Source organism: Microplitis mediator, chromosome 9 (genome assembly GCF_029852145.1).
Source record: "Microplitis mediator isolate UGA2020A chromosome 9, iyMicMedi2.1, whole genome shotgun sequence".
Lineage (NCBI taxonomy): Eukaryota > Metazoa > Arthropoda > Insecta > Hymenoptera > Braconidae > Microplitis > Microplitis mediator.
Window position 1 is genome coordinate 19780192 of NC_079977.1, and position 16198 is coordinate 19796389.

The following is a 16198-nucleotide window of genomic DNA, read 5'->3' on the forward strand; positions in this document are numbered from 1 at the left end:
ATTTATTTCCAAAATTTTATCAGGCATTTTATTTTTTTATTAATAACTTAGTAAATTTTTAAATGGTATTTACCGATGTTGATTAACACTAACTCAAATAATAAATAAAGAGAACATAGATACATAAATACACACACAGTAGAATTCTATTATGTTAGATACAATTAAATCGAAACTTCCCCTCAATCTTGACCCCCACTACGAGCTACGCTATCATCCACTCAATGCAATATATCTTTGTGTGACAGACACTTGAAATGTACGACATTTAGCGTCTATAGCCGGCAGCTAAAAATATTAGATAAGATACAACTGGTAAAAAAGATACCTAATAGTTCTAATAGTGACGTTTTCATCGGATCAAAAAATATTTTTTGGTTAGATGTGCGATAGCAAACGGCCAAAAAATATCGAAGTAATTGAACGAACCATCTTGTGACAGAATTTATCATCATTTTCAATCATACACTTACCGACTTCTTTCTTATTTTCAACAAATACTCAAAACAATCTTACCAAATAAATAAATACGGGCTTATAACCTGCCATTTATAGACACTAAATTTAGTACATTTTGTTGACCAAAGCTGGACCAAACTTATTTTTACGTATTTTGGGCCTAGGATCACAAAAATCGAGTCCATTTTGTTCAATAGTAGTGCAACCAATTGTTAATAACAATTTAATTGTTCAAATCGAAGTAACTCCCAAACCGCTGGTTTGTTGGTGCAGTTTATGGGAAACAAAATCTTCAAATTGAAAAAATACACAAAAATGTCACCAAAGTGTTTTTTTGTATCCCAAATATTTCGCGAGATATGATCAAAATAACGAGCCAGGCGGTCGGACCTCTCCATTTTGTAAGAGCAGCTGCCTATCGCACGCGCTCTTTCCTTGCCAAATCAAGTCGTGTGCTTGATAAGCCGGAATTTCTCTTTCACATTTAAAATGATCAAAAAAAAAAAAATAAAATCGACGAAATATGTCGATACCACCAATCGACAGCATTTTTTTCGAAACGTATTTCTATCATCTCGTCAAATACATTTTTTTTTGTTTTTGTTAACTAAAGTTATAAAGAAATCGATTTTTTCAAAGTCCAAAATCAATAAAATTTCTATACGAAAAATCGACAGCGTTTATTTCGAAACTGAGCGCCTGGTTTGTTTTTTCATCATATCTCGCAAAACATTTGAAATTCGAAAAGACATTATGATACCTTTTTTGTGTATTTTTTTATATTGAACATTTAGTTTTTCATAGACTGCCCCAACAAACAAGCAATTAGGGATTTATTTTGCTTAAACAATTAAATTGTTATTAACCCCACTTTTGAACAAAATGGACTCGATTTTCGTGATCCTTGGTCCAAAATACGTAAGAAAAAGTTCGGTCTAGCCAAAAAAAAAAAAAAAAAATTATTTAACTTATTGCATCTTCAATTTAGAATTGAGAAAGGCAGGAGCATTCGATGATTTCGAGTTGGGTTCGAACCCACGCTCTCAAAGACTGATACCTTTACGGTGCATAAGAGTACCCTACCTGGTAACCTTATGACCTGGATGTACCCTAAATCACCACCGTCTATCTTACGGCATCTGAGCCTGATGAAAATCCAGCACTTGACGGATTCTGGAGATGGTAATTGGAAGAAGCGAGGGCTTACTCAACTTTTTGGCGTTACAACCCTTATTGGTAAATACAGTAAAAAAGTTGTCGATACTGTCGTAAACTCTAGTTTTTGCCAAGGTTGTAACCTGTGGAAAGGTAAGAAGAAATCTGATATTTAAACTCATCAAGATTGGTCTGAGTAACATAATAGCTTAACTCTGACTTTTTAGCTGGACGAGTGGACACATGACCATTGACTTTAAAACGACGTGCAGTTGACCACTTCGAAAAATTTAAATTGCATAGTCGTAAAATTTCCTTTGAGGGTAAGAAAGGATTATGCATAGATGTTTCAATTAATAACATATCTTCTTCGTTAGTTGTTGTTCAAGGATGGTGATCATTTTTTCGATGATCAACTAAGCCAGCTTCACCGTGTTCACCAAACTTTTTTTCCCATTAGTAAACTCTTTTTAGATTACAGCCATCGTATTCTCCTCAGTTTGATTGATATTTAGATAATTATTAACAATTGGGTTTTTTCATAGATTAGTTGTATCGGAGCAATTACTTGTCTGACGTAAAAAAACAACTAAGAAATGTTTCAAACATTTCTTGAAACTGCTAAATGACTATGAAGTAAAAGAAAAAATTTCAATTCGAATTAAAATAATGAATAAATAATTAGTAAAACTAACGTCTTGTTTTATTTTTTCCAGAGAATTAAATACATGACTATCAAAGAAAGACTGGGGCAGGATTGGCTTTTTTTTTATATGTTTAGATTTCATAAAGATCAATATTTTCAAAAAATTAAAGATGCTGAAGATGCTATTGACGATGAAGATGAATAATAAAATTTCACTTTTTTTTCATTTAATTTTAAGTTTTCTAATTAATATTTGTTGTTTTAACATATTTTAAATTTTAAATTGATATTAATAATTTAATAATAATAATAATAATAATAATAATAATAATAATAATAATAATAATAATCATATATCTTGAATTTTCCAAATCATTATCTGTCGCTTACTTGTCATTTTATTACGTAAACAAATAACGTAATTATAAATAAAAAATGGTAAATAATTATAATAGATAACTAAAAAAGAATAATAATATTCCAAGCAAAGCATTGATACCATTAGGTCAATAATCAAAAAATTTTTCAACTGTTGCAACAAAATCCAAATTCGATATCTTAACAGAATCTAAAACCAGCGGAAATCCAAGCTGATGAGTTGTCTTTCGTCTTTGCAAGTCTTTCATATGTGAACAGTCTCTACAAATAAGGGGTGCACGGATATCAATGACAGCTAGTTTCATTGGCAGGTCTTAAATAGTCGGCACTGACTTTTTATCAGACTCTCCGTAATGAAATGCTTTATGATTCGGTGACAAACGGACATACCAAAATGTATTTTTTATTGATCCCCGACCCGAAAGTACGGATCTCCTGGCTGCTTTTTGCTCCAGAAAGAACAACTTATGTGGCTTACACGAATTACAGCGCGCTCTGGTGGACTACGTTTTTTTCTGGCTCGGTCGTGTAACTATATTCACAAGCGCGCCCAAGCGCGAATTTTTAGAAGTATGTGCTACTGGAGAAGAATTTTCAACTTTTGAGAATGTTTCCTATTTCGGAATTCCAACTGGATTAAATCGATTTCAAAAAATTTTTTTTGATATCGATAACTATAATACATTGTATGATTGCAGATTGCAACATTTAAATAAAGGAAAGAAAACGAAATTCGAAATCAACTTTTTCAATTTAGGTGACAGTTTGATTAAAAAATTTTGTTGCCATACTCGGAAAATATAGATGTCTCTCAACACGATTACGATAAACATTTGTAATATTCATTGATTCGAAGAAGTGCAGCATAGAAGATATTAAAAGCTAATTTCTACTTGGCGGTAATTATTATCGTTGAATATAACAATGGTCCCCTAATAAAGTTGCAGACCTGCTACCCCACCGATGATAATTCTTCGACTGGGCCATAGGATCCACGTTTTTTGATACTTCTTTTAGTTAATTGGTACACATCGATTGTTAGCGATAGCAATGGAATTATGTTTGCATTGACACCGGAAATAACTGCAAACAGAGTTATCAGCCACACATTGATCATTTCTCCAACATAATCCGTTCAAAAGAGGCAGACATGTTGATAAACTGACTTGCATATTATTTAAAGCACATACACATTTTCCTTCTTTTGAACAAGATGAATGCCATGAATCACTGCATTCCGTCTTATCATTACAAGAACTCAACGAGCGGGCTGTAATAAACGATTAGTAATTAAATAAATTTGATTATCCAATTCTTTGAAGAATTTTACAATTCCCAACCTTAACATTGATAGAGTTGTACTTACTTTTAACACATTGGTTCACGGATACTGCTGTGTAATTACTCTTACAATGACATTGATTATCAAAACAACGGGATGAATCAATATAACAGTCTCGATCTTTTGAACAAAATCCATTGATAGTTGGTACACAATGTAGCTTATCCAACGCAAAATGGTTTATCTCACAAATACATACATTATATGCTGAGCATCTTGATTTATTAATATGCCTACAATCCTTGTCTGTTGCACATGGTTTGCCCAGCGTAGCTGAATAAGGTATTAATTAAGATTTCGAACGTTAAACACTAGAAATAATTCAATACTACTGTCATGATTGGAGATCGTAATGGGCGTAGGTACAAATTTCGTATAAAAGTATTGAATAAAAGGGTTCTTACATTGATCAATGACCGATCCTATGACCTGGGCTCATGTGACCAAATGCTCAGTTTATTCTATTTTATATTTTAATTGCGCCTACACAATATTGTTGAAGACAATATTGATAAATCCCAAAGCGATTTTCAATTTATGAATTTGACTTATTTGATTTCACAATCAAACGTCAAGTAGTAATCGTAAGATTGTGTTCCCCCTACTATGTCCCCCCTCTGAGCGACTAAACAGGTCGAAAATAATGGATTAAGGAAGGTGGGCTGCTGAAATGCCTCGCGAAGCTAGTATCTTATCGCTAAAGTAAAATTGTCTGAGAAATAATGTTTTTCAAATGTTTATGTTCACGAGTTATTATTTACTGAGGCTCAAACATACTCAAAATACAAAAGGGTTACAAGTATTTAAAACAAACAATGTAAAATAAAATTTTTCATGCACATGGTTTACAGTCAGTTTCAAATATAAAAAAAAATTAAAATACCAAACAATGGTTACAATGGTTATAACTTACCCTAAACAGGCTTAGGGAGGTATCAGGACTTTTAGCAGTAACATAGGACACTTTTCACACGCGTTCTCGCGGCTAATTAATTTTTTTTCCGTGTAGTTATGTATGAAAATTAATAATTATACTCACTTAGTTCACATGTGTGAGGAGAAGTCTGCCAGTATGCAGAGTTACAAACACATCTATTGAAAACACATATTGAATTATTAGCATAACATTCTTCTTTTTTCAAACAATAACCATTTAAAAGTGTTGCACACTTTATATTATTCAGTGGCATATAATTGTTTTTACAAACACATTTTCTCTCATAACACTCTTGTCTTACGTTTATACAGTCAGAATCTTTGTTACAGCTTTCTAAATGCACAGTCAAAAAAAATACAAAAGCATCAATGAACATTATTATTTTTAAGAGATATAGGAAAATTAAAGTGCATAAAAATAAATTAATTCGGCAGAAGCTCGGATAGCTCAAGATGGTTCTGTTGCGTTAAACGATTTTTCAAAAAATTTCAACAAAATCTCTTGATAGTTATTTTATTTATTGCAAGTAATATAAGCTTATTTCGATTAAACGCGACCACCTTAATTTTTGGAAAAACGGTGTCAAAGTTTTTATGAGTCGAAATCAAACAAGTAATTGAAGCCTCCAATGCTACGTAAGGGCAAAGGAGTCAAAATTATCATTCTAAGCATTATGACCCGGGAAAAAAAATTATATACAATTAGATATAATCTTATATAATTATAGAAATATTTCCAATTTAATAATATAAAAATATATATAATCATATATATTTATACTTCGGTCGAAACTTTTTTATATATAATTATATAAAATTTTATATAATTCAGTTCTAAGAAATTCTATCTAATGGCAATTTCTGAGTGAATATTAAGATGTGCGGGTGTGTGAATCATAATATTTTGTGAAATAATTTAGATACGATCAAATAATGTAGGATTATTCGGAATAAATTTCTGACTACTGTTTAGCGGGAACTAATGTTGTCAACAGCACTGAGACATGTGACTGAAAGCAACAGTTCCTATCCAGCTCAGGAATAGTTACTATGCTGGATGAAAATGGAACGCATTCTTCCGGGGAGTTTTTCGTATCTCCACACAGGACCTATACCTATTTTATATAGTAATACATTAACTGCTGAAAGAAACTTGTATTATCTGGAAAGCGAATGGTGACCGTGTACAAGATAACCAGTCTTGTTTTCAGCATAATGTGTTACACTGTAATGATTGCTATGTTGGATCATACTTAGCCGTATGTAAAAACGACCCATACCTATTATAACGAGAACTAGTAATGTGCTAATATTGATTTTTACATACTTTATGACCATTATTGTGTAGCACAGTAACCATTTCTATCTATTTTCTTCCGTGTAGACAAATCTGGTTACGTTCAGAGTGATCTACCAAAAACTAGCCAAGCCTATGCCCGATTCTGTTGTCATCTGAATTCCCGAAAGACATGATTAAGTCTACATTGACACCCATATCCGGAACATTCAGAATTATCCGGTAGACATAATTAATTATTACCTGTTTTGATGAATGCTGGTGCGCATGTTGAATTGTCTATAGTATAACGATGATAAGCACATATACATTTTTTATCGTCAGAACATTTCGAATAGCTTATAAATCTGTCACAATATGAAGTATGTTCGCAAGCCATGCCTAAGTATGCTGCACAATGAAAAATGAATAAAAATAATTTTAAGATGTGATTAACGATTAATTTAAATACTAATATTAATTGTTACTAATTTATCATTGAGTATAAATGATTAATTATGAGATGATGAACAAGTTTAGTTGTAATAGGGATTACTTGTTCCTAATAAGTTTCAATGATGTTTTTGAATATTTCCATTTTAAAATAAGTGCATTTTAACACCACTTATTTAACAGATAACAAATAGCATAAAATTCGGATTATAAATATATTTAATTCTTACGTTTTCTACATTCAATATTCGAAATAGTTTCAAAAAGTGGTTTGCATTGACACTCGTTATTGATACATACTGAGTACTCAACTCTACACTCGTTATCTGTATGACAATATAAATTCAATAGTGCTAAGCATGATGTTCGATTTTCGATGGCCAGTGTGTTTAATAAGCAACTACAGGTTTTGTTTCGTGAACAATAAGAAAATTTTATTGTGCCACAATCGGAATCAGTTTTACAGGGTGATCCTATTGCTGAAATGTCGACATTGAATATTAGTTAAATATTATAATACTTTTAGTTTAGGTACTTATTTACTTACTTAGTATGCATTGATTATCGGATTGTTGCAAATAATTCTCATTGCATTGACACTCATTAGCAATACAAGAAGAATGATCAGTTGCACATGTTTCGTTTAACCAACAAAATGATCCCAATGCTGGTTGACAATATGTGTTATTCACCATAAAATAATTCGATCTACAGACACAAACCTCATCTTTCGAACACTTTGCATGCAAAATGTTACTGCAATGTTCATCGCTTTCACAGGAATTTCCTAATGTATCTGCATTTTAAATAAAATTAGTTCAGGTCTTCAAATTTACATTTTCGTTAGTGATTATTAAATCATATTAATTATAACAACTAAATAATTGTATGTCTTTGTTTATTTTAATAAACGTATCAGTCTAAAAAAGTTAATATATTCCGATAAATAATTTTTGTCAAAATCATAACCAAGGGTTGAAATAGTATATTACACTACAAGGACAGAAAATTGGAGATTCCTGCACTGCGGCATTCGGAAGATATCCTCTGAACTTAGATTTTCAACAAAATTTTAGACCATTTAGTCAAATAAACTCTAAGATATTGAAGATATACGAAAAACAAAAAATTTTTTTTTTCGTTCTTTTTGGATATTGTGAAAACTGTTGGATCGATCAATTCCAAAATCTAATCAGCTCTAGAACTCGATAAAAGCTTTCGATTGCCACCAAGAACGTCTCAATCAGATAATCCGTTCAAAAGATATCGTCGACGAAAGAAACAGTAGAAACCGGTTTTTTGCAAATATCGTCGAAACGACTAAACCGATCATTCCAAAAATTTTATCAGCTCTAGACCTCAATAAAACGCGCCGATTGCCATCTCAACCGTCTTAATCGGATAATCCGTTTGAGAGATATCGTCGACGAAAGAATGAAAAAAAATCGTTTTTTTTTTCGTTTTTCGTGAATATTTCGAAAACTATCGAATCGATCAATTCCAAAATCTAATCAGCTCTAGAACTCGATAAAATCATTCAATTGCTGCCAAGAACGTCCCAATCAGATAATCCGTTCGAGAGATATCGTCAACGGAATAATAAATGTTAAATCAATATCTGTTTTTTTCATTTGTTATGTCTAAATAAATTTTTTTTATTTTAATAATTATTTAAAATAATTATTTCTGAGCTCCTCTTTGCAAAGCGCGCGAAAACGCAGCGTCAGCTTTTTCACCATTTTATGCGGCAAAAAATAGTGGGAAGACAACTGCAATAAGTTTAACGAATAAACAATAAACTGTCGTCACTTTACACCAATGACGATAATTATAAATTCCCCATCAAATTGCCAAGCAAAGTTTATAAAAAGCCTGAGCACCCATAGCTCAGGGCTAGTCGGTTCTTAAAACTTACGGTCCGCGAATATTCGAACGTCGAGATTTTGTGCACTCTTATTGCAGAAATCCGCCCTAGCCGTTGAAAAGTCAATAAGAGAATTCTTAATATTTTCAACCTAAACCTTATTGCAGGAATCCGCTTCGGCGTTGAATCATCATTGAGGCACTTCTTAATTTATCTAGACTAATTCTTATTGCAGGAATCCGCCCTAGGCGTAGAATAATCAGTAAGGCATTTAAAACTAAAATCTTTTGTATCCAATTATTGCAGGAATTCGCTTCGGCGTTGAATAATCAGTAATTGAATTCAAATTATTATTGAAAATCCTCGAATATTGATCAAAAAATTCGATCTGACGCAACCGTGGTAAACGTGCGTCTAGTACAATATTTGTCGGATTTTAAAAACTATCCGGTACGATCGAACCAGTGACGCAAATCACGTGAATTTGCGATTCCATCTCGTGCCGAGTTAGTTTGCGCATAGGGCTGGCTCGCAGGTTCAACTGATAGACAGATTTTTTATTTTTAAATTCTTTTTAAGGTTCAAACTGTATTTCTTTCTCTAGACAAGTATTTATACTTTTGTATTACTCACGAAAAAACTTTCAAGGTGTATTAATTCATTTCCTTCACGATTAGCTTGATCACTAATTGTTATTTAATAAAAAAAAAATTTGTATTTCTTGTTTGTCATTATTTTTAACCGAAAAACGTGTTTTTTATTTTTTTAGATTATAGGTAGTTTTGATTTATTTCAAAAATTTATCAATTAAAAATTAAATTCTTATTTTCGAATATTTCTAGTGGCCAAATTTGACCCAGCCGAAAAATTGATAAGTGGATTGAATTTTTTATAATTTGATGGTTAAAATATGATAAAATAATTATTCAGAATTTTCGGCTAGTCCATTTTGTCTTGAAAGTCATGCGTAGAGCTAAAAATTCGCAAATGTATCGAATTTATAGTAGTTAGAAGAAAAAAAAATCTAGGCGTCGGTTGGCCCTGCAGGCCAGCCCTAAAACTTCCCGCTGTTTTCGAGCTCTAAAAGATCGAAAACATTAGTGTAAATACATTTCTGAGTTCTTCGACCCGTTCTGATAAAGTCTAAAGCGGATTTTGAAATCATTTGGTTCAGTTATTTCAAAGATATTTGCAAAAAACCGTTTTTCACCATTTCTTTCTCCCGCGATAACTCTCGAACTCATAATTCGATTGAGATGTCTAAGGCGGCAATCGACGCGTTTTGTGAAGTTCTAAAGCTGAATAGATTTTGAAGTCGATCGTATAAGTCGTTTCTGAGAAATCAATAAAAAACTGAGAAAAAAATTTTTTTTTTCATAATTCCCCAATATTTTCGAGTTTACTTGATCGAATGATCTGAAATTCTCAGAAAAGTTAATGGCCGACAAGCTCTATCGATTGCTACCTTAACCATCCAAATCGATTCATTATTCAAAAAGTTATAGACCGGTCACACACACACATACAGACAGTCGGACCCCATTCTGAAAATAGTTAGAATAGCTTCCTAGGATCTCAAAACGTCGACATCTGATGAAATTTCGATTCTCGCAAATCGGGGTGCAAACAATAACTTCCTGAATTTTTTGAAATTCGTCGATTTTCTTAGCGGGAAGTTAAAAAAAATTTTTATTGATCAAATTATTAGGGTACTCAAAATTGAGTGTCGTTTAGCAATTTAATCACAACTTTGATAAGAGAACTGAATCAACACATTTTCTTTTTCAGTGTGATCTTCAATAATAAATATCAATTACCTCTTCGGTCACGTGATAACTCTGTATTATTACGTAGCCTAAGTCCACTTGTTTGTGTTATAAATATAAACAACAAAATTAATTTTAAAGCATTTATTCCCAAAATTTTATCAGACATTTTATTTTTTTATTAATAATTTATTAAATTGGTTAATATAATTTACCGATGTTGATTAACACTAACTCAAATTATAAATGAAGAGATCATAGATACATACATACACACACAGTAGAATTCCATTATGTCAGATAAAATTGAATCCGAACTTCCCCTCAATTTAGACCCCCACGACGAGCTACGCTATCTCCCACTCAATGCGATATTTTTTTATGTGTTTGAGTAATTTTATGTATGGATAAATACATCAACGTCAAAATAATTACGATTTTTATAATTTTTAAATTTAATTACCTTTTAATAAGTTTTTAATTTATTACTCCACAAAATAGATAATTGATTTTTCAAAAATGTCTTCTTTGGAATTAAAACTAACTTAAATCTTTTACTTCAAAGTTAACAATGAATATTACTGCTTAACAATTGATTATTACTGCCAATTTGAATCTGACCCTCAAGGAAATGCTCAATGCTACTCATAGATGAATGGCTATTCGGTTGAGGCTTAATCTAGTATCTGAAGGGAGCAAAGTTAATAGAGAAGTTTTTTGAATAACTAAAACTGGCCAGAAAAAACTTTGTCTTATGGAAGTCAAAAGGGTACAGGATTTTGTTTAGTGTGATGTTATGCAGACATTTATACCAGCAGAACATAAGTGGTCCCCAAAAATGCATTTTAATTTCCGATTAATTCACTAATTTATCAAGCAAAGGAGCTGCTACAGAATGCCAACATGAACCGGGACAATTTATTTCAAACATTTTCCTTTTAGGCATTATAACGTCGATATTGTTCTGGTCTTGTAATATTTTGAAAAAATATTATAAGACCGGAATTGGCGTCGGAATTGGTAGTAGGGATTTATAGGTGTGAACGATGTGTGTATTTATACACTAAGACTTACACACTGCCGGACACACAAGTATAAAAAGTTTTTTATAAGAGAAGCTACAAAGCAGATATAGTTAACAATAAAATAGAAAAAGCGTCGAAGTGATAAAAATCAAGGGTATATATTGTACGTGTAGTCGTGTGAGTTATCATAATTTTCACCATTCGGAATCGACAAGGAGGGCGTGGATGAAAAAAATAGATGACTAGTGTGTGTACATCTGATATATATACATACATGCGATGATAGTGTTGATAAAAATTACTACAGTAAACACAATTAAATTTGCGCATTAAAAACAATTCGAGGTTTTACCACCAGATGTCATGTCCCATTTGGTCTGCGTCCAAAACTTATAATCATCAGAAAACTATTAGTTTAGTCCAATTATTTACTAATTGAAACAGAAAAAATCTACAAAAACATCACTTCAGTGATAATATCAATATATTTTTTATTTGTCAAGGTCTTTCTTTGTTCCCGATCAACAAAAGTGAATACCCGAAATTTATTCTTTATCACTAAATCGTTAAAAAATGCCCGGAGGACTTTTGGTTAGTTAGATAATGTACTATTTCAACGTTATTTCAATCGATGATCGTCAATTCTCAATAATTTTATAAAAAAAATATGTGAGACACACCAACATATAATCACGGAAGATGTAGAGAATTTCATTGGTTGGTGTAAGGAGGGCAAAAATATCCGTCAGCGGTAACACCAGTGAGAAAAAAATATATAGTGGGTTATATAAAAAAAATTACTGTTGATTATTACTTTTCATTAATTATAAATGAAAACGATAAGGGATTACAATAGTGAAAATCATAAGGGACTTGAGACCCTGTACAACAGCTGGATGTCTATGAGAAATCTATTATAAATCATATGATGTAAATTTTAAAATTGATAACTGAACTAAATTAAACGAATAAACTCGATTGTTACCAAATGAATTTAATAATCGACGAAGATGAGAATTCAAACACTTCTTACATAAAGTAGCATTACTTCCTGTTTTAATTCTAATAATCATAATAGATTGTACAGTTGTAATTTGCAAGAGTAATTCATTCATTGTTTTTATATATCAAGCGATTAATGTAATATAAGGTACCGGTGGGTAATAAGACCTAGCTTAGGGAGATTTTGAATAAAATCGAAAATATTGCATTTAATTATCGAAATGTATCATTAATCTTTATTTCAATACATTAACTATAAAATATAATGAAGTAATGATAATTTATACCACAAACGAACAAAAAATTAAACTTTTACAAAAACCATGCGAATAGGCCTTATTTTACTACGGTAGGATAATAAGGCCTAGGGGTTAATCAAACTGGAATAGTTTAATTATACTTAATACAATTGGTATTAGAGATGAATCATCACTCAAATTTAGCAACAATACTTTTATGAAGACAGATGACTAGATTGCTTTGCTCAACAGCACTTAAAACTATCAGTATCCTTTTCAAGAGTCAGAAGACTAGATTGTTTTTTATGATTTCTTCTGCGCTACGACATCATATGACGGATGATGAAATATAGAAGACAGGAAACGTAGTATCGGGACTCTATAAACTTGTCGTAGCATCTCTATGCAAGACCCTTCTACTAGAGTAGCCTTTAGCGGAGGCGGTTATTTTAAATATCATATCTGTCTACTAGGCCTTATTACCCGACAGGCCTCATTACCCGCGGGTACCTTACTTTTTAATAAATACCTACTAATTGCTTTTTAATATTTTGTGTTTAAATCTATTTAAAAGTTCGGTCAAATTGTTCGGGCGAGAACTAAAAATAATTGTTTTATAAATTGATTCGAGTTTAATAATAAACTGTATTGTTGCTTGATTATAATGAATTCGGAGTGAACTCAGATTTGTAGCTTTTCGAAGTGGACTGTATGCGTGACTTTGATGTTGATGAATACTCAGCGTGATGATAAGCACAGCGACAGATCTGATGATGCAGAGTGATGGTTTGTAGTCTCGTACAAGCTCTTTTAAATCTCGTGCGTTCTCGTTCAAACTCGTACTAACCCGCTCAATTCTCGTAATTTCTCGTTCGCAGTGATTAAGCAGCAGCTGTTGGGAATGATGTGTCGTTAATGGCTTGCGCGGATGTTAGAAAGGTGGCTGTAGATCAGCCTAGGAGTCAGAAGATACTGTTACAGGTATCGCGAGCCATGAACTGGCCTTTCGAGAAGTTCAAGCCGAATCATCAGGACAGAAATAGAGTAGACATGTACGGGAGTGCAAGAATATCTCAAGATGCTTGTCTTGACCAGACGGATCATGATGCGACCGAATAAGTCAGGAGCTGATGTTGTCTGCTAGAGCATCTGACGGATCACAAGGTGGAGTCTCGGTCGTAGGTGGACCGGGACTCTGGTAGACCTTGTGGCGGACAGAGAGAGGTCAGATGCGGGCTAGCTAGACGAGAGTCCAATATCTTTCGAACCATCTCATCCAGCCGACTCACCATAACCACTGACGGATCACGAGGCGATGGCCCGGTCGCTGAGAACCAGGGACCGTTCCGAGTAAGGCCTTGGTGAGAACTGGGGGTAGGTCAGCCATTATGATGCAATCGGTAAGGAGAGAATACCCGAAATGACTCTCCCGAGTAGATATGGCCCACTATAACCACTGACGAATCACCAGGCGGAATCCCGGTCACCGAGAACCAGGGATCATGCCAGGAAGGCCTTGTGAGAACCGTTAAAGGTCAGTCATTACAGCGCGACCACGTAAGAATATTAGAGTAATGATAAGATGCAAGAAAGACTAGTAATTGAAGCTGAGTGCACACCGAAAGGTAACTCAGGTTATGATTTACTTAGACCTGAATCGAGTGATTGGGATCTGGTTGACTGCGACGAGCCGATCTGTATATCAAGCTCTGACCAGAGCGGGCTTGTGTGATGCGGCTCTCTGATGATCGAGACCTATTGCTTGCTCCGGATGCTGTACACTCTTGCGCTCTTCGAGCTCGAAAATACTTTTGTATGCCATTGTTTTCGAAAGAAACCATTTTTTAGCGTTTGTTTCTCCCACAATATCTCGCGAACGAATCAACCGATTTTGATGGTTAGGACGGCAATCGATGAGTGTTATTGAGTTCTAGAGCTGATCAGATTTTGAAATTGTTTGGTTAAGTTATTTCAAAGATAATCGCAAATAACCTTTCTTTGTCATTCCTTTCTACCGCGATATCTCTCGAACAAATTAGCCGATTGAGATGGCTACGGTGGCAGTCGACGTGTTTTATTGAGTTCTAGAGCTGATTAGATTTTTGAGTCGATTGTTTGAGTCGTTTCTAGGAAATCAATAAAAAACTAATAAAAATTTTTTTTTCCCTCATTCGCCGATAATTTCGAGTCTACTTGATCAAATGATCTGAAATTCTCAGGAAATTTTATTGCCAAAAAGCTCTTTCGATTGCCGCCTTAAGGGGTTAGGGGTAGTCAGAATTTTCAAAAAATCGATTTTTTTTTTTTTGCATTTTCTTAAAGTATAATATTTTAAAAATATTGTGTGAAAATTTGAAGTGAATCCGACAAATTCTTTTCGAGTTATTTAACAATGACCAAAGGACGCTCGGGTGCTACGTGGCATTCGAGAGCAGGTAGCTAGAAACAGCTGCAAGCAACCGACCTTTCGGGTTTCATTGTCATGAATATCTCCCCATTTTAATGTATTTATTATTATATATATATATATATATATATATATATATATATATATATAGGATATATAAATATATATATCCTTCTATATATATATATATCCTTCTACATATATTCACAATTTGTAGGTAGTACAAGAACTGAAAAATAATTTTTGGTTGCCAGTATACCTGTAGTCGTTGCACTGATCAGTCGATAGTTTTGTGATAAATTATTTCTCAAGTGAATTAAATTATTAACCATGGGACGTGATTCTAGAAAGGTTTCAAGAGAACTTCGGAGTTCTGAAAAAATTAATAAGTCACGTTCAGTCAAAAGAAAGAATGTTTTTAATCCGAAAACAGCCGAACGTGATGAAAGTATTCAGAGTACATCTTCTAAAAAATTAAAACAAAACACTGAAGATGATGTACCTGAAGACAGCAGTACTGAATTTCGAATAATAAATTTTATTCAGGTATTCACTGCAATTTCTGCTCTTATAAAATGTAAAAAATGTGATGGAAATGTAGTGTTTCAAACAGCAAGTACACGTGGGCTGGGATTCAAAATTGTAGTTGCATGTAATAACTGTGGAAATGAATATATTCCTTCCTGTTGAAAATATGAAATCTGCTATAATGGCAACCTTTTATCACTACGGCTCGAGTGATGAAAAACCGAATCATGATATGTGTCCAAAAGGCGAAGAATCTTGGTGCTCTTACCAGCGCGCTGAAGCAAGAGGAGAGCTTGATACCTTTTCTCACGATTATTCTCCTTTACCTTCTGATGTTTTAAAAGCTATCAAGCCTATATACGAAGATCTTAGTAATGAAAATTTACTTTCAAGATGTGTAGGTGGATTCAATCAGAATAATAATGAAAGCTTTAACCAACTAGTATGGAAAATATGCCCAAAAACGGTAAATACTAGTTTTACTATCGTACAAATAGCTGCATACGTTGCTATGTGTATATTTAATGAGGGTATAAATTCATTATTAGTCTTGATGAATACACTAGGACTTAATTGTGGGCCTAATTCTCATCGGTATGCAGAAAGAATGGATGCTGCACGTATCAAAGTAGCAGATAAGCGCGCTAATGATAACACCCGAGAAGGTCGATTGCAACGTAGGCACCAGCAAATCGATATTTTGGAAGCTGCTATGTCGGCTG